The sequence below is a fragment of the Dermacentor variabilis genome, unplaced genomic scaffold (assembly GCF_050947875.1).
Source record: "Dermacentor variabilis isolate Ectoservices unplaced genomic scaffold, ASM5094787v1 scaffold_14, whole genome shotgun sequence".
In the NCBI taxonomy this organism is placed as follows: Eukaryota; Metazoa; Arthropoda; class Arachnida; order Ixodida; family Ixodidae; genus Dermacentor; species Dermacentor variabilis.
In genome coordinates this window covers 18,694,983-18,721,319 of record NW_027460302.1, presented here as the reverse complement: position 1 = coordinate 18,721,319, position 26,337 = coordinate 18,694,983, and positions in this window count along the sequence as shown.

The following is a 26,337-nucleotide window of genomic DNA, read 5'->3' as shown; positions in this document are numbered from 1 at the left end:
GAACGAAGCCTCCCCTCTCCGCCGGCCAAGGGAGGAAAACGCGCTTTCCGATCGCTCAAGGTTGCGCGGACATTGTATAGCTCTAGCGTCTAGGAAAAAGCTTAAACAGGTGCGAGGGCGGCACGCATAGCGTGGGAAGCTAGCCGCCGGAATAGCTATCTCAAGTACTGCTGCTGGCGAGGGCGAAATACCTTCGTGTAATTATAATAACCCTAATAGGACTAATAGAGCCAGTTTAAGGGCGGAGAAGAAGGAAGGAGAGGAAAGCAATATTGCAGCGCCGTGGTTTTAAAGCGCAACCGTGGTAGGCAAACGGAAGGCGATATAAGCATGCGTGTCCATGATACGCACACGACAAACTGCCTTACAATATTTAGACTTGATGGGAAGCTTCGTTAACAAACTATAACACGGCAATCAGCACTCGAATATAATTATAACCCTAATAATAATTGTAAATATTCATCTCATCTATAGGATCTAAAGTGCGCGCTGTTTCTTTGTCTCTGCATGTAGTAGTTAAGAGAGCCAGTTTAAGGGCGGAGAAGAGGGAAGGAAAGGAAAGTCTTTGAAGCAAACTTGCAGCGCCGTGGTTTTAAAGCGCAACCGTGGTAGAGAAACGGAAAGGCGATATAAGCGTGCGTGGCCATGATACGCACACGACAAACTGCCTTAAAATATTTAGACTTGAGGGAAAGCTCCGTTAACAAACTATAACACGGCAATCAGCACTCGAATACGACGAGAGAAATTATTGAGACGAGGAAAATTCCCTTGAAATAAATCTGGTTTGCGAGACAAATGCTTGTATGTATTGAATCTCTTAAAAGATGAGGGGGGAAATATGCGCTCACCGAGAGGGCATCGTCAGCACGGTGACCACTACCAGGCACCTTGCTGAGATGTGGAGAGCTTCGCGGCCGGAACGAAGCCTCCCCTCTCCGCCGGCCAAGGGTGGAAAACGCGCTTTCCGATCGCTCAAGGTTGCGCGGACATTTTATAGCTCTAGCGTCTAGGAAAAAGCTTAAACAGGTGCGAGGGCGGCACGCATAGCGTGGGAAGCTAGCCGCCGGAATAGCTATCTCAAGTACTGCTGCTGGCGAGGGCGAAATACCTTCGTGTAATTATAATAACCCTAATAGGACTAATAGAGCCAGTTTAAGGGCGGAGAAGAAGGAAGGAGAGGAAAGCAATATTGCAGCGCCGTGGTTTTAAAGCGCAACCGTGGTAGGCAAACGGAAGGCGATATAAGCATGCGTGTCCATGATACGCACACGACAAACTGCCTTACAATATTTAGACTTGAGGGGAAGCTTCGTCAACAAACTATAACACGGCAATCAGCACTCGAATATAATTATAACCCGAATAATAATTGTAAATATTCATCTCATCTATAGGATCTAAAGTGCGCGCTGTTTCTTTGGCTCTGCGTGTAGTAGTTAAGAGAGCCAGTTTAAGGGCGGAGAAGAGGGAAGGAAAGGAAAGTCTTTGAAGCAAACTTGCAGCGCCGTGGTTTTAAAGCGCAACCGTGGTAGAGAAACGGAAAGGCGATATAAGCGTGCGTGGCCATGATACGCACACGACAAACTGCCTTAAAATATTTAGACTTGAGGGAAAGCTCCGTTAACAAACTATACCACGGCAATCAGCACTCGAATACGACGAGAGAAATTATTGATACGAGGAAAATTCCCTTGAAATAAATCTGGTTTGCGAGACAAATGCTCGTATGTATTGAATCTCTTAAAAGATGAGGGGGGAAATATGCGCTCACCGAGAGGGCATCGTCAGCACGAGACCACCACCAGGCACCTTGCTGAGATGTGGACAGCTTCGCGGCCGGAACGAAGCCCCCCCTCTCCGCCGGCCAAGGGTGGAAAACGCTCTTTCCGATCGCTCAAGGTTGCGCGGACATTGTATAGCTCTAGCGTCTAGGAAAAAGCTTAAACAGGTGCGAGGGCGGCACGCATAGCGTGGGAAGCTAGCCGCCGGAATAGCTATCTCAAGTACTGCTGCTGGCGAGGGCGAAATACCTTCGTGTAATTATAATAACCCTAATAGGACTAATAGAGCCAGTTTAAGGGCGGAGAAGAAGGAAGGAGAGGAAAGCAATATTGCAGCGCCGTGGTTTTAAAGCGCAACCGTGGTAGGCAAACGGAAGGCGATATAAGCATGCGTGTCCATGATACGCACACGACAAACTGCCTTACAATATTTAGACTTGATGGGAAGCTTCGTTAACAAACTATAACACGGCAATCAGCACTCGAATATAATTATAACCCGAATAATAATTGTAAATATTCATCTCATCTATAGGATCTAAAGTGCGCGCTGTTTCTTTGGCTCTGCGTGTAGTAGTTAAGAGAGCCAGTTTAAGGGCGGAGAAGAGGGAAGGAAAGGAAAGTCTTTGAAGCAAACTTGCATCGCCGTGGTTTTAAAGCGCAACCGTGGTAGAGAAACGGAAAGGCGAAATAAGCGTGCGTGGCCATGATACGCACACGACAAACTGCCTTAAAATATTTAGACTTGAGGGAAAGCTCCGTTAATAAACTATAACACGGCAATCAGCACTCGAATACGACGAGAGAAATTATTGAGACGAGGAAAATTCCCTTGAAATAAATCTGGTTTGCGAGACAAATGCTTGTATGTGTTGAATCTCTTAAAAGGTGAGGGGGGAAATATGCGCTCACCGAGAGGGCATCGTCAGCACGGGACCACCACCAGGCACCTTGCTGAGATGTGGACAGCTTCGCGGCCAGAACGAAGCCTCCCCTCTCCGCCGGCCAAGGGAAGAAAACGCGCTTTCCGATCGCTCAAGGTTGCGCGGACATTGTATAGCTCTAGCGTCTAGGAAAAAGCTTAAACAGGTGCGAGGGCGGCACGCATAGCGTGGGAAGCTAGCCGCCGGAATAGCTATCTCAAGTACTGCTGCTGGCGAGGGCGAAATACCTTCGTGTAATTATAATAACCCTAATAGGACTAATAGAGCCAGTTTAAGGGCGGAGAAGAAGGAAGGAGAGGAAAGCAATATTGCAGCGCCGTGGTTTTAAAGCGCAACCGTGGTAGGCAAACGGAAGGCGATATAAGCATGCGTGTCCATGATACGCACACGACAAACTGCCTTACAATATTTAGACTTGATGGGAAGCTTCGTTAACAAACTATAACACGGCAATCAGCACTCGAATATAATTATAACCCTAATAATAATTGTAAATATTCATCTCATCTATAGGATCTAAAGTGCGCGCTGTTTCTTTGTCTCTGCATGTAGTAGTTAAGAGAGCCAGTTTAAGGGCGGAGAAGAGGGAAGGAAAGGAAAGTCTTTGAAGCAAACTTGCAGCGCCGTCGTTTTAAAGCGCAATCGTGGTAGAGAAACGGAAAGGCGATATAAGCGTGCGTGGCCATGATACGCACACGACAAACTGCCTTAAAATATTTAGACTTGAGGGAAAGCTCCGTTAACAAACTATAACACGGCAATCAGCACTCGAATACGACGAGAGAAATTATTGAGACGAGGAAAATTCCCTTGAAATAAATCTGGTTTGCGAGACAAATGCTTGTATGTATTGAATCTCTTAAAAGATGAGGGGGGAAATATGCGCTCACCGAGAGGGCATCGTCAGCACGAGACCACCACCAGGCACCTTGCTGAGATGTGGAGAGCTTCGCGGCCGGAACGAAGCCTCCCCTCTCCGCCGGCCAAGGGTGGAAAACGCGCTTTCCGATCGCTCAAGGTTGCGCGGACATTGTATAGCTCTAGCGTCTAGGAAAAAGCTTAAACAGGTGCGAGGGCGGCACGCATAGCGTGGGAAGCTAGCCGCCGGAATAGCTATCTCAACTACTGCTGCTGGCGAGGGCGAAATACATTCGTGTAATTATAATAACCCTAATAGGACTAATAGAGCCAGTTTAAGGGCGGTGAAGAAGGAAGGAGAGGAAAGCAATATTGCAGCGCCGTGGTTTTAAAGCGCAACCGTTGTAGGCAAACGGAAGGCGATATAAGCATGCGTGTCCATGATACGCACACGACAAACTGACTTACAATATTTAGACTTGAGGGGAAGCTTCGTCAACAAACTATAACACGGCAATCAGCACTCGAATATAATTATAACCCTAATAATAATTGTAAATATTCATCTCTTCTATAGGATCTAAAGTGCGCGCTGTTTCTTTGCCTCTGCGTGTAGTAGTTAAGAGAGCCAGTTTAAGGGCGGAGAAGAGGGAAGGAAAGGAAAGTCTTTGAAGCAAACTTGCATCGCCGTGGTTTTAAAGCGCAACCGTGGTAGAGAAACGGAAAGGCGAAATAAGCGTGCGTGGCCATGATACGCACACGACAAACTGCCTTAAAATATTTAGACTTGAGGGAAAGCTCCGTTAATAAACTATAACACGGCAATCAGCACTCGAATACGACGAGAGAAATTATTGAGACGAGGAAAATTCCCTTGAAATAAATCTGGTTTGCGAGACAAATGCTTGTATGTGTTGAATCTCTTAAAAGGTGAGGGGGGAAATATGCGCTCACCGAGAGGGCATCGTCAGCACGGGACCACCACCAGGCACCTTGCTGAGATGTGGAGAGCTTCGCGGCCAGAACGAAGCCTCCCCTCTCCGCCGGCCAAGGGAGGAAAACGCGCTTTCCGATCGCTCAAGGTTGCGCGGACATTGTATAGCTCTAGCGTCTAGGAAAAAGCTTAAACAGGTGCGAGGGCGGCACGCATAGCGTGGGAAGCTAGCCGCCGGAATAGCTATCTCAAGTACTGCTGCTGGCGAGGGCGAAATACCTTCGTGTAATTATAATAACCCTAATAGGTCTAATAGAGCCAGTTTAAGGGCGGAGAAGAAGGAAGGAGAGGAAAGCAATATTGCAGCGCCGTGGTTTTAAAGCGCAACCGTGGTAGGCAAACGGAAGGCGATATAAGCATGCGTGTCCATGATACGCACACGACAAACTGCCTTACAATATTTAGACTTGAGGGGAAGCTTCGTCAACAAACTATAACACGGCAATCAGCACTCGAATATAATTATAACCCTAATAATAATTGTAAATATTCATCTGATCTATAGGATCTAAAGTGCGCGCTGTTTCTTTGGCTCTGCGTGTAGTAGTTAAGAGAGCCAGTTTAAGGGCGGAGAAGAGGGAAGGAAAGGAAAGTCTTTGAAGCAAACTTGCAGCGCCGTGGTTTTAAAGCGCAACCGCGGTAGAGAAACGGAAAGGCGATATAAGCGTGCGTGGCCATAATACGCACACGACAAACTACCTTAAAATATTTAGACTTGAGGGAAAGCTCCGTTAACAAACTATAACACGGCAATCAGCACTCGAATACGACGAGAGAAATTATTGAGACGAGGAAAATTCCCTTGAAATAAATCTGGTTTGCTAGACGAATGCTCGTATGTATTGAATCTCTTAAAAGATGAGGGGGGAAATATGCGCTCACCGAGAGGGCATCGTCAACACGAGACCACCACCAGGCACCTTGCTGAGATGTGGAGAGCTTCACGGCCGGAACGAAGCCTCCCCTCTCCGCCGGCCAAGGGTGGAAAACGCGCTTTCCGAAGGCTCAAGGTTGCGCGGACATTGTATAGCTCTAGCGTCTAGGAAAAAGCTAAAACAGGTGCGAGGGCGGCACGCATAGCGTGGGAAGCTAGCCGCCGGAATAGCTATCTCAAGTACTGCTGCTGGCGAGGGCGAAATACCTTCGTGTAATTATAATAACCCTAATAGGACTAATAGAGCCAGTTTAAGGGCGGAGAAGAAGGAAGGAGAGGAAAGCAATATTGCAGCGCCGTGGTTTTAAAGCGCAACCGTGGTAGGCAAACGGAAGGCGATATAAGCATGCGTGTCCATGATACGCACACGACAAACTGCCTTACAATATTTAGACTTGAGGGGAAGCTTCGTTAACAAACTATAACACGGCAATCAGCACTCGAATATAATTAAAACCCTAATAATAATTGTAAATATTCATCTTATCTATAGGATCTAAAGTGCGCGCTGTTTCTTTGTCTCTGCGTGAAGTAGTTAAGAGAGCCACTTTAAGGGCGGAGAAGAGGGAAGGAAAGGAAAGTCTTTGAAGCAAACTTGCAGCGCGGTTGTTTTAAAGCGCAACCGTGGTAGAGAAACGGAAAGGCGATATAAGTGTGCGTGGCCATGATACGCACACGACAAACTGCCTTAAAATATTTAGACTTGAGGGAAAGCTCCGTTAACAAACTATAACACGGCAATCAGCACTCGAATACGACGAGAGAAATTATTGAGACGAGGAAAATTCCCTTGAAATAAATCTGGTTTGCGAGACGAATGCTTGTATGTATTGAATCTCTTAAAAGATGAGGGGGGAAATATGCGCTCACCGAGAGGGCATCGTCAACACGAGACCACCACCAGGCACATTGCTGAGATGTGGAGAGCTTCACGGCCGGAACGAAGCCTCCCCTCTCCGCCGGCCAAGGGTGGAAAACGCGCTTTGCGAACGCTCAAGGTTGCGCGGACATTGTATAGCTCTAGCGTCTAGGAAAAAGCTTAAACAGGTGCGAGGGCGGCACGCATAGCGTGGGAAGCTAGCCGCCGGAATAGCTATCTCAAGTACTGCTGCTGGCGAGGGCGAAATACCTTCGTGTAATTATAATACCCCTAATAGGACTAATAGAGCCAGTTTAAGGACGGAGAAGAAGGAAGGAGAGGAAAGAAATATTGCAGCGCCGTAGTTTTAAAGCGCAACCGTGGTAGGCAAACGGAAGGCACTCACAGTCACCTACTTGCCAAATTATCTACTCTTGGAATCCCCCCATCACTGATTACTTGGATCGAACATTTCTTAAAAGGACGCGTACAATACACATCCGCTAACTCTCATGACTCGCACCTTTCTGATGTTACATCCGGTGTCCCCCAGGGAGCAGGCTTATCCCCACTGTTATTTTTAATCTATGTCAATGACCTGCCATGTAACACAAAAACTAGACTGCGTCTTTTTGCTGATGACTGCGTCATCTACAACGCCATCCATAACCCTGGTGATTCCATTGACCTACAAGAAGACATAGACACTATCGTTTCATGGTGTGAAAAATGGTTCATGCCTCTTAACCTTAATAAGTGCCAATTTATGTCCTTTTCACGTAAGCGCAGTGCTACAAATTACGCGTACCACATAAGCTCAACTACAATACCACGAACAGACTGCTATAAGTATCTAGGTGTTCACTTGACATCATCATTGTCATGGGTTACTCACATTGAAACAATATGCGCAAAAGCCTCGCGCACACTTGGTTTCTTGCGTCGCAATCTGAAATCTGCATCACCCGCTATAAAAAAACTTGCATATCAGACATACGTTCGGCCGAAACTGGAGTACGCATCATCTATCTGGCACCCTTCGCAAGCATATCTCACCTACGAATTAGAAGCCATTCAGAATCGTGCTGCACGCTTTATCATGTCAAACTACTCAAGTAAAACCAGCATAACTGAACTAAAACGCACACTCGATCTTCCCAGTCTCCAATCACGTCGTATCATATCGCGTCTATGCATGCTTCACTCTTACTACTATCACCCAATAGCCAGACACCCTCGACTACAACTCCCGCCTAGAATCTCTCCCCGCCTCAACCACAGCTGTCCAATCGCACACATTCAGTGCCGTACGTCTTCGATGAGGGATTCTTTTTTTCCAAATGCAATAGCGCAGTGGAACACTCTGCCCGACAGTATTGTTTCTTCCGCCGACCACACGACTTTCCGTGAGAAACTAACAATCCACTACACCTAGAATGGTTCGTCTCAAATGCATTCGCTTATTGACCCCTTCTAAGTAACTAATTGATAGTGATTCGTTCTCACGCATAATATGTTTTTAATAGTATTTATGTACTATATATTTTGTTGTATATTATGGTTTCTTTACAGTGATTTTGATGATCTACTGCTTGCTCGGTTCCCTCCTGAGCGTTGTTTCCTTTCCTATTCTTCGTCTATCTTTTCTTCCTCTTTTCCCTCTTTAGCGTGATGAAGAGTACCTGATACTTTGTTTGCCCCCGCCTTATGTAATGCCTCCGGGCCTTTAAGGCTTCAATAAATGAAATGAAATAAATGAAATAAGCATGCGTGTCCATGATACGCACACGACAAACTGCCTTACAATATTTAGACTTGAGGGGAAGCTTCGTTAACAAACTATAACACGGCAATCAGCACTCGAATATAATTATAACCCTAATAATAATTGTAAATATTCATCTCATCTATAGGATCTAAAGTACGCGCTGTTTCTTTGTCTCTGCGTGTAGTAGTTAAGAGAGCCAGTTTAAGGGCGGAGAAGAGGGAAGGAAAGGAAAGTCTTTGAAGCAAACTTGCAGCGCCGTGGTTTTAAAGCGCAACCGTGGTAGAGAAACGAAAAGGCGATATAAGCGTGCGTGGCCATGATACGCACACGACAAACTGCCTTAAAATATTTAGATTTGAGGGAAAGCTGCGTTAACAAACTATAACACGGCAATCAGCACTCGAATACGACGAGAGAAATTATTGAGGCGAGGAAAATTCCCTTGAAATAAATCTGGTTTGCGAGACAAATGCTTGTATGTATTGAATCTCTTAAAAGATGAGGGGGGAAATATGCGCTCACCGAGAGGGCATCGTCAGCACGAGACCACCACCAGGCACCTTGCTGAGATGTGGAGAGCTTCGCGGCCGGAACGAAGCCTCCCCTCTCCGCCGGCCAAGGGTGGAAAACGCGCTTTCCGATCGCTCAAGGTTGCGCGGACATTGTATAGCTCTAGCGTCTAGGAAAAAGCTTAAACAGGTGCGAGGGCGGCACGCATAGCGTGGGAAGCTAGCCGCCCGAATAGCTATCTCAAGTACTGCTGCTGGCGAGGGCGAAATACCTTCGTGTAATTATAATAACCCTAATAGGACTAATAGAGCCAGTTTAAGGGCGGAGAAGAAGGAAGGAGAGGAAAGCAATATTGCAGCGCCGTGGTTTTAAAGCGCAACCGTGGTAGGCAAACGGAAGGCGATATAAGCATGCGTGTCCATGATACCCACACGACAAACTTCCTTACAATATTTAGACTTGAGGGGAAGCATCGTTAACAAACTATAACACGGCAATCAGCACTCGAATATAATTATAACCCTAATAATAATTGTAAATATTCATCTCATCTATAGGATCTAAAGTGCGCGCTGCTTCTTTGTCTCTGCGTGTAGTAGTTAAGAGAGCCAGTTTAAGGGCGGAGAAGAGGGAAGGAAAGGAAAGTCTTTGAAGCAAACTTGCAGCGCCGTGGTTTTAAAGCGCAACCGTGGTAGAGAAACGAAAAGGCGATATAAGCGTGCGTGGCCATTATACGCACACGACAAACTGCCTTAAAATATTTAGACTTGAGGGAAAGCTCCGTTAACAAACTATAACACGGCAATCAGCACTCGAATACGACGAGAGAAATTATTGAGACGAGGAAAATTCTCTTGAAATAAATCTGGTTTGCGAGACAAATGCTTGTATGTATTGAATCTCTTAAAAGATGAGGGGGGAAATATGCGCTCACCGAGAGGGCATCGTCAGGACGAGACCACCCCCAGGCACCTTGCTGAGATGTGGAGAGCTTCGCGGCCGGAACGAAGCCTCCCCTCTCCGCCGGCCAAGGGTGGAAAACGCGCTTTCCGATCGCTCAAGGTTGCGCGGACATTGTATAGCTCTAGCGTCTAGGAAAAACTTAAACAGGTGCGAGGGCGGCACGCATAGCGTGGGAAGCTAGCCGCCGGAATAGCTATCTCAAGTACTGCTGCTGGCGAGGACGAAATACCTTCGTGTAATTATAATAACCCTAATAGGACTAATAGAGCCAGTTTAAGGGCGGAGAAGAAGGAAGGAGAGGAAAGCAATATTGCAGCGCCGTGGTTTTAAAGCGCAACCGTGGTAGGCAAACGGAAGGCGATATAAGCATGCGTGTCCATGATACGCACACGACAAACTGCCTTACAATATTTAGACTTGAGGGGAAGCTTCGTTAACAAACTATATCACGGCAATCAGCACTCGAATATAATTATAACCCTAATAATAATTGTAAATATTCATCTCATCTATAGGATCTAAAGTGCGCGCTGTTTCTTTGTCCCTGCGTGTAGTAGTTAAGAAAGCCAGTTTAAGGGCGGAGAAGAGGGAAGGAAAGGAAAGTCTTTGAAGCAAACTTGCAGCGCCGTGGTTTTAAAGCGCAACCGTGGTAGAGAAACGGACAGGCGATATAAGCGTGCGTGGCCATGATACGCACACGACAAACTGCCTTAAAATATTTAGACTTGAGGGAAAGCTCCGTTAACAAACTATAACACGGCAATCAGCACTCGAATACGACGAGAGAAATTATTGAGACGAGGAAAATTCCCTTGAAATAAATCTGGTTTGCGAGACAAATGCTTGTATGTATTGAATCTCTTAAAAGGTGAGGGGGGAAATATGCGCTCACCGAGAGGGCATCGTCAGCACGAGACCACCACCAGGCACCTTGCTGAGATGTGGAGAGCTTCGCGGCAGGAACGAAGCCTCCCCTCTCCGCCGGCCAAGGGTGGAAAACGCGCTTTCCGATCGCTCAAGGTTGCGCGGACATTGTATAGCTCTAGCGTCTAGGAAAAAGCTTAAAGAGGTGCGAGGGCGGCACGCATAGCGTGGGAAGCTAGCCGCCGGAATAGCTATCTCAAGTACTGCTGCTGGCGAGGGCGAAATACCTTCGTGTAATTATAATAACCCTAATAGGACTAATAGAGCCAGTTTAAGGGCGGAGAAGAAGGAAGGAGAGGAAAGCAATATTGCAGCGCCGTGGTTTTAAAGCGCAACCATGGTAGGCAAACGGAAGGCGATATAAGCATGCGTGTCCATGATACGCACACGACAAACTGCCTTACAATATTTAGACTTGAGGGGAAGCTTCGTTAACAAACTATAACACGGCAATCAGCACTCGAATATAATTATAACCCTAATAATAATTGTAAATATTCATCTCATCTATAGGATCTAAAGTGCGCGCTGTTTCTTTGTCTCTGCGTGTAGTAGTTAAGAGAGCCAGTTTAAGGGCTGAGAAGAGGGTAGGAAAGGAAAGTCTTTGAAGCAAACTTGCAGCGCCGTGGTTTTAAAGCGCAACCGTGGTAGAGAAACGGAAAGGCGATATAAGCGTGCGTGGCCATGATACGCACACGACAAACTGCCTTAAAATATTTAGACTTGAGGGAAAGCTCCGTTAACAAACTATACCACGGCAATCAGCACTCGAATACGACGAGAGAAATTATTGAGACGAGGAAAATTCCCTTGAAATAAATCTGGTTTGCGAGACAAATGCTTGTATGTATTGAATCTCTTAAAAGATGAGGGGGGAAATATGCGCTCACCGAGAGGGCATCGTCAGCACGAGACCACCACCAGGCACCTTGCTGAGATGTGGAGAGCTTCGCGGCCGGAACGAAGCCTCCCCTCTCCGCCGGCCAAGGGTGGAAAACGCGCTTTCCGATCGCTCAAGGTTGCGCGGACATTGTATAGCTCTAGCGTCTAGGAAAAAGCTTAAAGAGGTGCGAGGGCGGCACGCATAGCGTGGGAAGCTAGCCGCCGGAATAGCTATCTCAAGTACTGCTGCTGGCGAGGGCGAAATACCTTCGTGTAATTATAATAACCCTAATATGAGTAATAGAGCCAGTTTAAGGGCGGAGAAGAAGGAAGGAGAGGAAAGCAATATTGTAGCGCCGTGGTTTTAAAGCGCAACCATGGTAGGCAAACGGAAGGCGATATAAGCATGCGTGTCCATGATACGCACACGACAAACTGCCTTACAATATTTAGACTTGAGGGGAAGCTTCGTTAACAAACTATAACACGGCAATCAGCACTCGAATATAATTATAACCCTAATAATAATTGTAAATATTCATCTCATCTATAGGATCTAAAGTGCGCGCTGTTTCTTTGTCTCTGCGTGTAGTAGTTAAGAGAGCCAGTTTAAGGGCGGAGAAGAGGGTAGGAAAGGAAAGTCTTTGAAGCAAACTTGCAGCGCCGTGGTTTTAAAGCGCAACCGTGGTAGAGAAACGGAAAGGCGATATAAGCGTGCGTGGCCATGATACGCACACGACAAACTGCCTTAAAATATTTAGACTTGAGGGAAAGCTCCGTTAACAAACTATAACACGGCAATCAGCACACGAATACGACGAGAGAAATTATTGAGACGAGGAAAATTCCCTTGAAATAAATCTGGTTTGCGAGACAAATGCTTGTATGTATTGAATCTCTTAAAAGATGAGGGGGGAAATATGCGCTCACCGAGAGGGCATCGTCAGCACGAGACCACCACCAGGCACCTTGCTGAGATGTGGAGAGCTTCGCGGCCGGAACGAAGCCTCCCCTCTCCGCCGGCCAAGGGTGGAAAACGCGCTTTCCGATCGCTCAAGGTTGCGCGGACATTGTATAGCCCTAGCGTCTAGGAAAAAGCTTAAACAGGTGCGAGGGCGGCACGCATAGCGTGGGAAGCTAGCCGCCGGAATAGCTATCTCAACTACTGCTGCTGGCGAGGGCGAAATACCTTTGTGTAATTATAATAACCCTAATAGGACTAATAGAGCCAGTTTAAGGGCGGAGAAGAAGGAAGGAGAGGAAAGCAATATTGCAGCGCCGTGGTTTTAAAGCGCAACCGTGGTAGGCAAACGGAAGGCGATATAAGCATGCGTGTCCATGATACGCACACGACAAACTGCCTTACAATATTTAGACTTGATGGGAAGCTTCGTTAACAAACTATAACACGGCAATCAGCACTCGAATATAATTATAACCCTAATAATAATTGTAAATATTCATCTCATCTATTGGATCTAAAGTGCGCGCTGTTTCTTTGTCTCTGCATGTAGTAGTTAAGAGAGCCAGTTTAAGGGCGGAGAAGAGGGAAGGAAAGGAAAGTCTTTGAAGCAAACTTGCAGCGCCGTGGTTTTAAAGCGCAACCGTGGTAGAGAAACGGAAAGGCGATATAAGCGTGCGTGGCCATGATACGCACACGAAAAAACTGCCTTAAAATATTTAGACTTGAGGGAAAGCTCCGTTAACAAACTATAACACGGCAATCAGCACTCGAATACGACGAGAGAAATTATTGAGACGAGGAAAATTCCCTTGAAATAAATCTGGTTTGCGAGACAAATGCTTGTATGTATTGAATCTCTTAAAAGATGAGGGGGGAAATATGCGCTCACCGAGAGGGCATCGTCAGCACGAGACCACCACCAGGCACCTTGCTGAGATGTGGAGAGCTTCGCGGCCGGAAAGAAGCCTCCCCTCTCCGCCGGCCAAGGGTGGAAAACGCGCTTTCCGATCGCTCAAGGTTGCGCGGACATTGTATAGCTCTAGCGTCTAGGAAAAAGCTTAAACAGGTGCGAGAGCGGCACGCATAGCGTGGGAAGCTAGCCGCCGGAATAGCTATCTCAACTACTGCTGCTGGCGAGGGCGAAATACCTTCGTGTAATTATAATAACCCTAATAGGACTAATAGAGCCAGTTTAAGGGCGGAGAAGAAGGAAGGAGAGGAAAGCAATATTGCAGCGCCGTGGTTTTAAAGCGCAACCGTTGTTGGCAAACGGAAGGCGATATAAGCATGCGTGTCCATGATACGCACACGACAAACTGCCTTACAATATTTAGACTTGAGGGGAAGCTTCGTCAACAAACTATAACACGGCAATCAGCACTCGAATATAATTATAACCCTAATAATAATTGTAAATATTCATCTCATCTATAGGATCTAAAGTGCGCGCTGTTTCTTTGTCTCTGCGTGTAGTAGTTAAGAGAGCCAGTTTAAGGGCGGAGAAGAGGGTAGGAAAGGAAAGTCTTTGAAGCAAACTTGCAGCGCCGTGGTTTTAAAGCGCAACCGTGGTAGAGAAACGGAAAGGCGATATAAGCGTGCGTGGCCATGATACGCACACGACAAACTGCCTTAAAATATTTAGACTTGAGGGAAACCTCCGTTAACAAACTATAACACGGCAATCAGCACTCGAATACGACGAGAGAAATTATTGAGACGAGGAAAATTCCCTTGAAATAAATCTGGTTTGCGAGACAAATGCTCGTATGTATTGAATCTCTTAAAAGATGAGGGGGGAAATATGCGCTCACCGAGAGGGCATCGTCAGCACGAGAGCACCACCAGGCACCTTGCTGAGATGTGGACAGCTTCGCGGCCGGAACGAAGCCCCCCCTCTCCGCCGGCCAAGGGTGGAAAACGCTCTTTCCGATCGCTCAAGGTTGCGCGGACATTGTATAGCTCTAGCGTCTAGGAAAAAGCTTAAACAGGTGCGAGGGCGGCACGCATAGCGTGGGAAGCTAGCCGCCGGAATAGCTATCTGAAGTACTGCTGCTGGCGAGGGCGAAATACCTTCGTGTAATTATAATAACCCTAATACGACTAATAGAGCCAGTTTAAGGGCGGAGAAGAAGGAAGGAGAGGAAAGCAATATTGCAGCGCCGTGGTTTTAAAGCGCAACCGTGGTAGGCAAACGGAAGGCGATATAAGCATGCGTGTCCATGATACGCACACGACAATCTGCCTTACAATATTTAGACTTGAGGGGAAGCTTCGTTAACAAACTATAACACGGCAATCAGCACTCGAATATAATTAAAACCCTAATAATAATTGTAAATATTCATCTTATCTATAGGATCTAAAGTGCGCGCTGTTTCTTTCTCTCTGCGTGAAGTAGTTAAGAGAGCCAGTTTAAGGGCGGAGAAGAGGGAAGGAAAGGAAAGTCTTTGAAGCAAACTTGCAGCGCCGTTGTTTTAAAGCGCAACCGTGGTAGAGAAACGGAAAGGCGATATAAGCGTGCGTGGCCATGATACGCACACGACAAACTGCCTTAAAATATTTAGACTTGAGGGAAAGCTCCGTTAACAAACTATAACACGGCAATCAGCACTCGAATACGACGAGAGAAATTATTGAGACGAGGAAAATTCCCTTGAAATAAATCTGGTTCGCGAGACAAATGTTTGTATGTATTCAATCTCTTAAAAGATGAGGGGGGAAATATGCGCTCACCGAGAGGGCATCGTCAACACGAGACCACCACCAGGCACCTTGCTGAGATGTGGAGAGCTTCGCGGCCGGAACGAAGCCTCCCCTCTCCGCCGGTCAAGGGTGGAAAACGCGCTTTCCGATCGCTCAAGGTTGCGCGGACATTGTATAGCTCTAGCGTATAGGAAAAAGCTTAAACAGGTGCGAGGGCGGCACGCATAGCGTGGGAAGCTAGCCGCCGGAATAGCTATCTCAAGTACTGCTGCTGGCGAGGGCGAAATACCTTCGTGTAATTATAATAACCCTAATAAGACTAATAGAGCCAGTTTAAGGGCGGAGAAGAAGGAAGGAGAGGAAAGCAATATTGCAGCGCCGTGGTTTTAAAGCGCAACCGTGGTAGGCAAACGGAAGGCGATATAAGCATGCGTGTCCATGATACGCAAACGACAAACTGCCTTACAATATTTAGACTTGATGGGAAGCTTCGTTAACAAACTATAACACGGCAATCAGCACTCGAATATAATTATAACCCTAATAATAATTGTAAATATTCATCTCATCTATAGGATCTAAAGTGCGCGCTGTTTCTTTGTCTCTGCATGTAGTAGTTAAGAGAGCCAGTTTAAGGGCGGAGAAGAGGGAAGGAAAGGAAAGTCTTTGAAGCAAACTTGCAGCGCCGTGGTTTTAAAGCGCAACCGTGGTAGAGAAACGGAAAGGCGATATAAGCGTGCGTGGCCATGATACGCACACGACAAACTGCCTTAAAATATTTAGACTTGAGGGAAAGCTCCGTTAACAAACTATAACACGGCAATCAGCACTCGAATACGACGAGAGAAATTATTGAGACGAGGAAAATTCCCTTGAAATAAATCTGGTTTGCGAGACAAATGCTTGTATGTATTGAATCTCTTAAAAGATGAGGGGGGAAATATGCGCTCACCGAGAGGGCATCGTCAGCACGAGACCACTACCAGGCACCTTGCTGAGATGTGGAGAGCTTCGCGGCCGGAACGAAGCCTCCCCTCTCCGCCGGCCAAGGGTGGAAAACGCGCTTTCCGATCGCTCAAGGTTGCGCGGACATTTTATAGCTCTAGCGTCTAGGAAAAAGCTTAAACAGGTGCGAGGGCGGCACGCATAGCGTGGGAAGCTAGCCGCCGGAATAGCTATCTCAAGTACTGCTGCTGGCGAGGGCGAAATACCTTCGTGTAATTATAATAACCCTAATAGGACTAATAGAGCCAGTTTAAGGGCGGAGAAGAAGGAAGGAGAGGAAAGCAATATTGCAGCGCCGTGGTTTTAAAGCGCAACCGTGGTAGGCAAACGGAAGGCGATATAAGCATGCGTGTCCATGATACGCACACGACAAACTGCCTTACAATATTTAGACTTGAGGGGAAGCTTCGTCAACAAACTATAACACGGCAATCAGCACTCGAATATAATTATAACCCTAATAATAATTGTAAATATTCATCTCATCTATAGGATCTAAAGTGCGCGCTGTTTCTTTGGCTCTGCGTGTAGTAGTTAAGAGAGCCAGTTTAAGGGCGGAGAAGAGGGAAGGAAAGGAAAGTCTTTGAAGCAAACTTGCAGCGCCGTGGTTTTAAAGCGCAACCGTGGTAGAGAAACGGAAAGGCGATATAAGCGTGCGTGGCCATGATACGCACACGACAAACTGCCTTAAAATATTTAGACTTGAGGGAAAGCTCCGTTAACAAACTATAACACGGCAATCAGCACTCGAATACGACGAGAGAAATTATTGAGACGAGGAAAATTCCCTTGAAATAAATCTGGTTTGCGAGACAAATGCTCGTATGTATTGAATCTCTTAAAAGATGAGGGGGGAAATATGCGCTCACCGAGAGGGCATCGTCAGCACGAGACCACCACCAGGCACCTTGCTGAGATGTGGACAGCTTCGCGGCCGGAACGAAGCCCCCCCTCTCCGCCGGCCAAGGGTGGAAAACGCTCTTTCCGATCGCTCAAGGTTGCGCGGACATTGTATAGCTCTAGCGTCTAGGAAAAAGCTTAAACAGGTGCGAGGGCGGCACGCATAGCGTGGGAAGCTAGCCGCCGGAATAGCTATCTCAAGTACTGCTGCTGGCGAGGGCGAAATACCTTCGTGTAATTATAATAACCCTAATACGACTAATAGAGCCAGTTTAAGGGCGGAGAAGAAGGAAGGAGAGGAAAGCAATATTGCAGCGCCGTGGTTTTAAAGCGCAACCGTGGTAGGCAAACGGAAGGCGATATAAGCATGCGTGTCCATGATACGCACACGACAAACTGCCTTACAATATTTAGACTTGAGGGGAAGCTTCGTTAACAAACTATAACACGGCAATCAGCACTCGAATATAATTAAAACCCTAATAATAATTGTAAATATTCATCTTATCTATAGGATCTAAAGTGCGCGCTGTTTCTTTGTCTCTGCGTGAAGTAGTTAAGAGAGCCAGTTTAAGGGCGGAGAAGAGGGAAGGAAAGGAAAGTCTTTGAAGCAAACTTGCAGCGCCGTTGTTTTAAAGCGCAACCGTGGTAGAGAAACGGAAAGGCGATATAAGCGTGCGTGGCCATGATACGCACACGACAAACTGCCTTAAAATATTTAGACTTGAGGGAAAGCTCCGTTAACAAACTATAACACGGCAATCAGCACTCGAATACGACGAGAGAAATTATTGAGACGAGGAAAATTCCCTTGAAATAAATCTGGTTTGCGAGACAAATGCTTGTATGTATTGAATCTCTTAAAAGATGAGGGGGGAAATATGCGCTCACCGAGAGGGCATCGTCAGCACGAGACCACCACCAGGCACCTTGCTGCGATGTGGAGAGCTTCGCGGCCGGAACGAAGCCTCCCCTCTCCGCCGGCCAAGGGTGGAAAACGCGCTTTCCGATCGCTCAAGGTTGCGCGGACATTTTATAGCTCTAGCGTCTAGGAAAAAGCTTAAACAGGTGCGAGGGCGGCACGCATAGCGTGGAAAGCTAGCCGCAGGAATAGCTATCTCAACTACTGCTGCTGGCGAGGGCGAAATACCTTCGTGTAATTATAATAACCCTAATAGGACTAATAGAGCCAGTTTAAGGGCGGAGAAGAAGGAAGGAGAGGAAAGCAATATTGCAGCGCCGTGGTTTTAAAGCGCAACCGTGGTAGGCAAACGGAAGGCGATATAAGCATGCGTGTCCATAATACGCACACGACAAACTGCCTTACAATATTTAGACTTGAGGGGAAGCTTCGTCAACAAACTATAACACGGCAATCAGCACTCGAATATAATTATAACCCTAATAATAATTGTAAATATTCATCTCTTCTATAGGATCTAAAGTGCGCGCTGTTTCTTTGCCTCTGCGTGTAGTAGTTAAGAGAGCCAGTTTAAGGGCGGAGAAGAGGGAAGGAAAGGAAAGTCTTTGAAGCAAACTTGCATCGCCGTGGTTTTAAAGCGCAACCGTGGTAGAGAAACGGAAAGGCGAAATAAGCGTGCGTGGCCATGATACGCACACGACAAACTGCCTTAAAATATTTAGACTTGAGGGAAAGCTCCGTTAATAAACTATAACACGGCAATCAGCACTCGAATACGACGAGAGAAATTATTGAGACGAGGAAAATTCCCTTGAAATAAATCTGGTTTGCGAGACAAATGCTTGCATGTGTTGAATCTCTTAAAAGATGAGGGTGGAAATATGCGCTCACCGAGAGGGCATCGTCAGCACGAGACCACCACCAGGCACCTTGCTGAGATGTGGAGAGCTTCGCGGCCAGAACGAAGCCTCCCCTCTCCGCCGGCCAAGGGAGGAAAACGCGCTTTCCGATCGCTCAAGGTTGCGCGGACATTGTATAGCTCTAGCGTCTAGGAAAAAGCTTAAACAGGTGCGAGGGCGGCACGCATAGCGTGGGAAGCTAGCCGCCGGAATAGCTATCTCAAGTACTGCTGCTGGCGAGGGCGAAATACCTTCGTGTAATTATAATAACCCTAATAGGACTAATAGAGCCAGTTTAAGGGCGGAGAAGAAGGAAGGAGAGGAAAGCAATATTGCAGCGCCGTGGTTTTAAAGCGCAACCGTGGTAGGCAAACGGAAGGCGATATAAGCATGCGTGTCCATGATACGCACACGACAAACTGCCTTACAATATTTGGACTTGATGGGAAGCTTCGTTAACAAACTATAACACGGCAATCAGCACTCGAATATAATTATAACCCTAATAATAATTGTAAATATTCATCTCATCTATAGGATCTAAAGTGCGCGCTGTTTCTTTGTCTCTGCATGTAGTAGTTAAGAGAGCCAGTTTAAGGGCGGAGAAGAGGGAAGGAAAGGAAAGTCTTTGAAGCAAACTTGCAGCGCCGTGGTTTTAAAGCGCAACCGTGGTAGAGAAACGGAAAGGCGATATAAGCGTGCGTGGCCATGATACGCACACGACAAACTGCCTTAAAATATTTAGACTTGAGGGAAAGCTCCGTTAACAAACTATAACACGGCAATCAGCACTCGAATACGACGAGAGAAATTATTGAGACGAGGAAAATTCCCTTGAAATAAATCTGGTTTGCGAGACAAATGCTTGTATGTATTGAATCTCTTAAAAGATGAGGGGGGAAATATGCGCTCACCGAGAGGGCATCGTCAGCACGAGACCACCACCAGGCACCTTGCTGCGATGTGGAGAGCTTCGCGGCCGGAACGAAGCCTCCCCTCTCCGCCGGCCAAGGGTGGAAAACGCGCTTTCCGATCGCTCAAGGTTGCGCGGACATTTTATAGCTCTAGCGTCTAGGAAAAAGCTTAAACAGGTGCGAGGGCGGCACGCATAGCGTGGAAAGCTAGCCGCCGGAATAGCTATCTCAACTACTGCTGCTGGCGAGGGCGAAATACCTTCGTGTAATTATAATAACCCTAATAGGACTAATAGAGCCAGTTTAAGGGCGGAGAAGAAGGAAGGAGAGGAAAGCAATATTGCAGCGCCGTGGTTTTAAAGCGCAACCGTGGTAGGCAAACGGAAGGCGATATAAGCATGCGTGTCCATAATACGCACACGACAAACTGCCTTACAATATTTAGACTTGAGGGGAAGCTTCGTTAACAAACTATAACACGGCAATCAGCACTCGAATATAATTATAACCCTAATAATAATTGTAAATATTCATCTCATCTATAGGATCTAAAGTGCGCGCTGATTCTTTGTCTCTGCGTGTAGTAGTTAAGAGAGCCAGTTTAAGGACGGAGAAGAGGGTAGGAAAGGAAAGTCTTTGAGGCAAACTTGCAGCGCCGTGGTTTTAAAGCGCAACCGTGGTAGAGAAACGGAAAGGCGATATAAGCGTGCGTGGCCATGATACGCACACGACAAACTGCCTTAAAATATTTAGACTTGAGGGAAAGCTCCGTTAACAAACTATAACACGGCAATCAGCACACGAATACGACGAGAGAAATTATTGAGACGAGGAAAATTCCCTTGAAATAAATCTGGTTTGCGAGACAAATGCTTGTATGTATTGAATCTCTTAAAAGATGAGGGGGGAAATATGCGCTCACCGAGAGGGCATCGTCAGCACGAGACCACCACCAGGCACCTTGCTGAGATGTGGAGAGCTTCGCGGCCGGAACGAAGCCTCCCCTCTCCGCCGGCCAAGGGTGGAAAACGCGCTTTCCGATCGCTCAAGGTTGCGCGGACATTGTATAGCCCTAGCGTCTAGGAAAAAGCTTAAACAGGTGCGAGGGCGGCACGCATAGCGTGGGAAGCTAGCCGCCGGGATAGCTATCTCAACTACTGCTGCTGGCGAGGGCGAAATACCTTTGTGTAATTATAATAACCCTAATAGGACTAATAGAGCCAGTTTAAGGGCGGAGAAGAAGGAAGGAGAGGAAAGCAATATTGCAGCGCCGTGGTTTTAAAGCGCAACCGTGGTAGGCAAACGGAAGGCGATATAAGCATGCGTGTCCATGATACGCACACGACAAACTGCCTTACAATATTTAGACTTGATGGGAAGCTTCGTTAACAAACTATAACACGGCAATCAGCACTCGAATATAATTATAACCCTAATAATACTTGTAAATATTCATCTCATCTATTGGATCTAAAGTGCGCGCTGTTTCTTTGTCTCTGCATGTAGTAGTTAAGAGAGCCAGTTTAAGGGCGGAGAAGAGGGAAGGAAAGGAAAGTCTTTGAAGCAAACTTGCAGCGCCGTGGTTTTAAAGCGCAACCGTGGTAGAGAAACGGAAAGGCGATATAAGCGTGCGTGGCCATGATACGCACACGAAAAAACTGCCTTAAAATATTTAGACTTGAGGGAAAGCTCCGTTAACAAACTATAACACGGCAATCAGCACTCGAATACGACGAGAGAAATTATTGAGACGAGGAAAATTCCCTTGAAATAAATCTGGTTTGCGAGACAAATGCTTGTATGTATTGAATCTCTTAAAAGATGAGGGGGGAAATATGCGCTCACCGAGAGGGCATCGTCAGCACGAGACCACCACCAGGCACCTTGCTGAGATGTGGAGAGCTTCGCGGCCGGAAAGAAGCCTCCCCTCTCCGCCGGCCAAGGGTGGAAAACGCGCTTTCCGATCGCTCAAGGTTGCGCGGACATTGTATAGCTCTAGCGTCTAGGAAAAAGCTTAAACAGGTGCGAGAGCGGCACGCATAGCGTGGGAAGCTAGCCGCCGGAATAGCTATCTCAACTACTGCTGCTGGCGAGGGCGAAATACCTTCGTGTAATTATAATAACCCTAATAGGACTAATAGAGCCAGTTTAAGGGCGGAGAAGAAGGAAGGAGAGGAAAGCAATATTGCAGCGCCGTGGTTTTAAAGCGCAACCGTTGTTGGCAAACGGAAGGCGATATAAGCATGCGTGTCCATGATACGCACACGACAAACTGCCTTACAATATTTAGACTTGAGGGGAAGCTTCGTCAACAAACTATAACACGGCAATCAGCACTCGAATATAATTATAACCCTAATAATAATTGTAAATATTCATCTCATCTATAGGATCTAAAGTGCGCGCTGTTTCTTTGTCTCTGCGTGTAGTAGTTAAGAGAGCCAGTTTAAGGGCGGAGAAGAGGGTAGGAAAGGAAAGTCTTTGAAGCAAACTTGCAGCGCCGTGGTTTTAAAGCGCAACCGTGGTAGAGAAACGGAAAGGCGATATAAGCGTGCGTGGCCATGATACGCACACGACAAACTGCCTTAAAATATTTAGACTTGAGGGAAAGCTCCGTTAACAAACTATAACACGGCAATCAGCACTCGAATACGACGAGAGAAATTATTGAGACGAGGAAAATTCCCTTGAAATAAATCTGGTTTGCGAGACAAATGCTCGTATGTATTGAATCTCTTAAAAGATGAGGGGGGAAATATGCGCTCACCGAGAGGGCATCGTCAGCACGAGAGCACCACCAGGCACCTTGCTGAGATGTGGACAGCTTCGCGGCCGGAACGAAGCCCCCCCTCTCCGCCGGCCAAGGGTGGAAAACGCTCTTTCCGATCGCTCAAGGTTGCGCGGACATTGTATAGCTCTAGCGTCTAGGAAAAAGCTTAAACAGGTGCGAGGGCGGCACGCATAGCGTGGGAAGCTAGCCGCCGGAATAGCTATCTCAAGTACTGCTGCTGGCGAGGGCGAAATACCTTCGTGTAATTATAATAACCCTAATACGACTAATAGAGCCAGTTTAAGGGCGGAGAAGAAGGAAGGAGAGGAAAGCAATATTGCAGCGCCGTGGTTTTAAAGCGCAACCGTGGTAGGCAAACGGAAGGCGATATAAGCATGCGTGTCCATGATACGCACACGACAAACTGCCTTACAATATTTAGACTTGAGGGGAAGCTTCGTTAACAAACTATAACACGGCAATCAGCACTCGAATATAATTAAAACCCTAATAATAATTGTAAATATTCATCTTATCTATAGGATCTAAAGTGCGCGCTGTTTCTTTGTCTCTGCGTGAAGTAGTTAAGAGAGCCAGTTTAAGGGCGGAGAAGAGGGAAGGAAAGGAAAGTCTTTGAAGCAAACTTGCAGCGCCGTTGTTTTAAAGCGCAACCGTGGTAGAGAAACGGAAAGGCGATATAAGCGTGCGTGGCCATGATACGCACACGACAAACTGCCTTAAAATATTTAGACTTGAGGGAAAGCTCCGTTAACAAACTATAACACGGCAATCAGCACTCGAATACGACGAGAGAAATTATTGAGACGAGGAAAATTCCCTTGAAATAAATCTGGTTTGCGAGACAAATGCTTGTATGTATTGAATCTCTTAAAAGATGAGGGGGGAAATATGCGCTCACCGAGAGGGCATCGTCAGCACGAGACCACCACCAGGCACCTTGCTGCGATGTGGAGAGCTTCGCGGCCGGAACGAAGCCTCCCCTCTCCGCCGGCCAAGGGTGGAAAACGCGCTTTCCGATCGCTCAAGGTTGCGCGGACATTTTATAGCTCTAGCGTCTAGGAAAAAGCTTAAACAGGTGCGAGGGCGGCACGCATAGCGTGGAAAGCTAGCCGCAGGAATAGCTATCTCAACTACTGCTGCTGGCGAGGGCGAAATACCTTCGTGTAATTATAATAACCCTAATAGGACTAATAGAGCCAGTTTAAGGGCGGAGAAGAAGGAAGGAGAGGAAAGCAATATTGCAGCGCCGTGGTTTTAAAGCGCAACCGTGGTAGGCAAACGGAAGGCGATATAAGCATGCGTGTCCATAATACGCACACGACAAACTGCCTTACAATATTTAGACTTGAGGGGAAGCTTCGTCAACAAACTATAACACGGCAATCAGCACTCGAATATAATTATAACCCTAATAATAATTGTAAATATTCATCTCTTCTATAGGATCTAAAGTGCGCGCTGTTTCTTTGCCTCTGCGTGTAGTAGTTAAGAGAGCCAGTTTAAGGGCGGAGAAGAGGGAAGGAAAGGAAAGTCTTTGAAGCAAACTTGCATCGCCGTGGTTTTAAAGCGCAACCGTGGTAGAGAAACGGAAAGGCGAAATAAGCGTGCGTGGCCATGATACGCACACGACAAACTGCCTTAAAATATTTAGACTTGAGGGAAAGCTCCGTTAATAAACTATAACACGGCAATCAGCACTCGAATACGACGAGAGAAATTATTGAGACGAGGAAAATTCCCTTGAAATAAATCTGGTTTGCGAGACAAATGCTTGCATGTGTTGAATCTCTTAAAAGATGAGGGTGGAAATATGCGCTCACCGAGAGGGCATCGTCAGCACGAGACCACCACCAGGCACCTTGCTGAGATGTGGAGAGCTTCGCGGCCAGAACGAAGCCTCCCCTCTCCGCCGGCCAAGGGAGGAAAACGCGCTTTCCGATCGCTCAAGGTTGCGCGGACATTGTATAGCTCTAGCGTCTAGGAAAAAGCTTAAACAGGTGCGAGGGCGGCACGCATAGCGTGGGAAGCTAGCCGCCGGAATAGCTATCTCAAGTACTGCTGCTGGCGAGGGCGAAATACCTTCGTGTAATTATAATAACCCTAATAGGACTAATAGAGCCAGTTTAAGGGCGGAGAAGAAGGAAGGAGAGGAAAGCAATATTGCAGCGCCGTGGTTTTAAAGCGCAACCGTGGTAGGCAAACGGAAGGCGATATAAGCATGCGTGTCCATGATACGCACACGACAAACTGCCTTACAATATTTGGACTTGATGGGAAGCTTCGTTAACAAACTATAACACGGCAATCAGCACTCGAATATAATTATAACCCTAATAATAATTGTAAATATTCATCTCATCTATAGGATCTAAAGTGCGCGCTGTTTCTTTGTCTCTGCATGTAGTAGTTAAGAGAGCCAGTTTAAGGGCGGAGAAGAGGGAAGGAAAGGAAAGTCTTTGAAGCAAACTTGCAGCGCCGTGGTTTTAAAGCGCAACCGTGGTAGAGAAACGGAAAGGCGATATAAGCGTGCGTGGCCATGATACGCACACGACAAACTGCCTTAAAATATTTAGACTTGAGGGAAAGCTCCGTTAACAAACTATAACACGGCAATCAGCACTCGAATACGACGAGAGAAATTATTGAGACGAGGAAAATTCCCTTGAAATAAATCTGGTTTGCGAGACAAATGCTTGTATGTATTGAATCTCTTAAAAGATGAGGGGGGAAATATGCGCTCACCGAGAGGGCATCGTCAGCACGAGACCACCACCAGGCACCTTGCTGCGATGTGGAGAGCTTCGCGGCCGGAACGAAGCCTCCCCTCTCCGCCGGCCAAGGGTGGAAAACGCGCTTTCCGATCGCTCAAGGTTGCGCGGACATTTTATAGCTCTAGCGTCTAGGAAAAAGCTTAAACAGGTGCGAGGGCGGCACGCATAGCGTGGAAAGCTAGCCGCCGGAATAGCTATCTCAACTACTGCTGCTGGCGAGGGCGAAATACCTTCGTGTAATTATAATAACCCTAATAGGACTAATAGAGCCAGTTTAAGGGCGGAGAAGAAGGAAGGAGAGGAAAGCAATATTGCAGCGCCGTGGTTTTAAAGCGCAACCGTGGTAGGCAAACGGAAGGCGATATAAGCATGCGTGTCCATAATACGCACACGACAAACTGCCTTACAATATTTAGACTTGAGGGGAAGCTTCGTTAACAAACTATAACACGGCAATCAGCACTCGAATATAATTATAACCCTAATAATAATTGTAAATATTCATCTCATCTATAGGATCTAAAGTGCGCGCTGATTCTTTGTCTCTGCGTGTAGTAGTTAAGAGAGCCAGTTTAAGGACGGAGAAGAGGGTAGGAAAGGAAAGTCTTTGAGGCAAACTTGCAGCGCCGTGGTTTTAAAGCGCAACCGTGGTAGAGAAACGGAAAGGCGATATAAGCGTGCGTGGCCATGATACGCACACGACAAACTGCCTTAAAATATTTAGACTTGAGGGAAAGCTCCGTTAACAAACTATAACACGGCAATCAGCACACGAATACGACGAGAGAAATTATTGAGACGAGGAAAATTCCCTTGAAATAAATCTGGTTTGCGAGACAAATGCTTGTATGTATTGAATCTCTTAAAAGATGAGGGGGGAAATATGCGCTCACCGAGAGGGCATCGTCAGCACGAGACCACCACCAGGCACCTTGCTGAGATGTGGAGAGCTTCGCGGCCGGAACGAAGCCTCCCCTCTCCGCCGGCCAAGGGTGGAAAACGCGCTTTCCGATCGCTCAAGGTTGCGCGGACATTGTATAGCCCT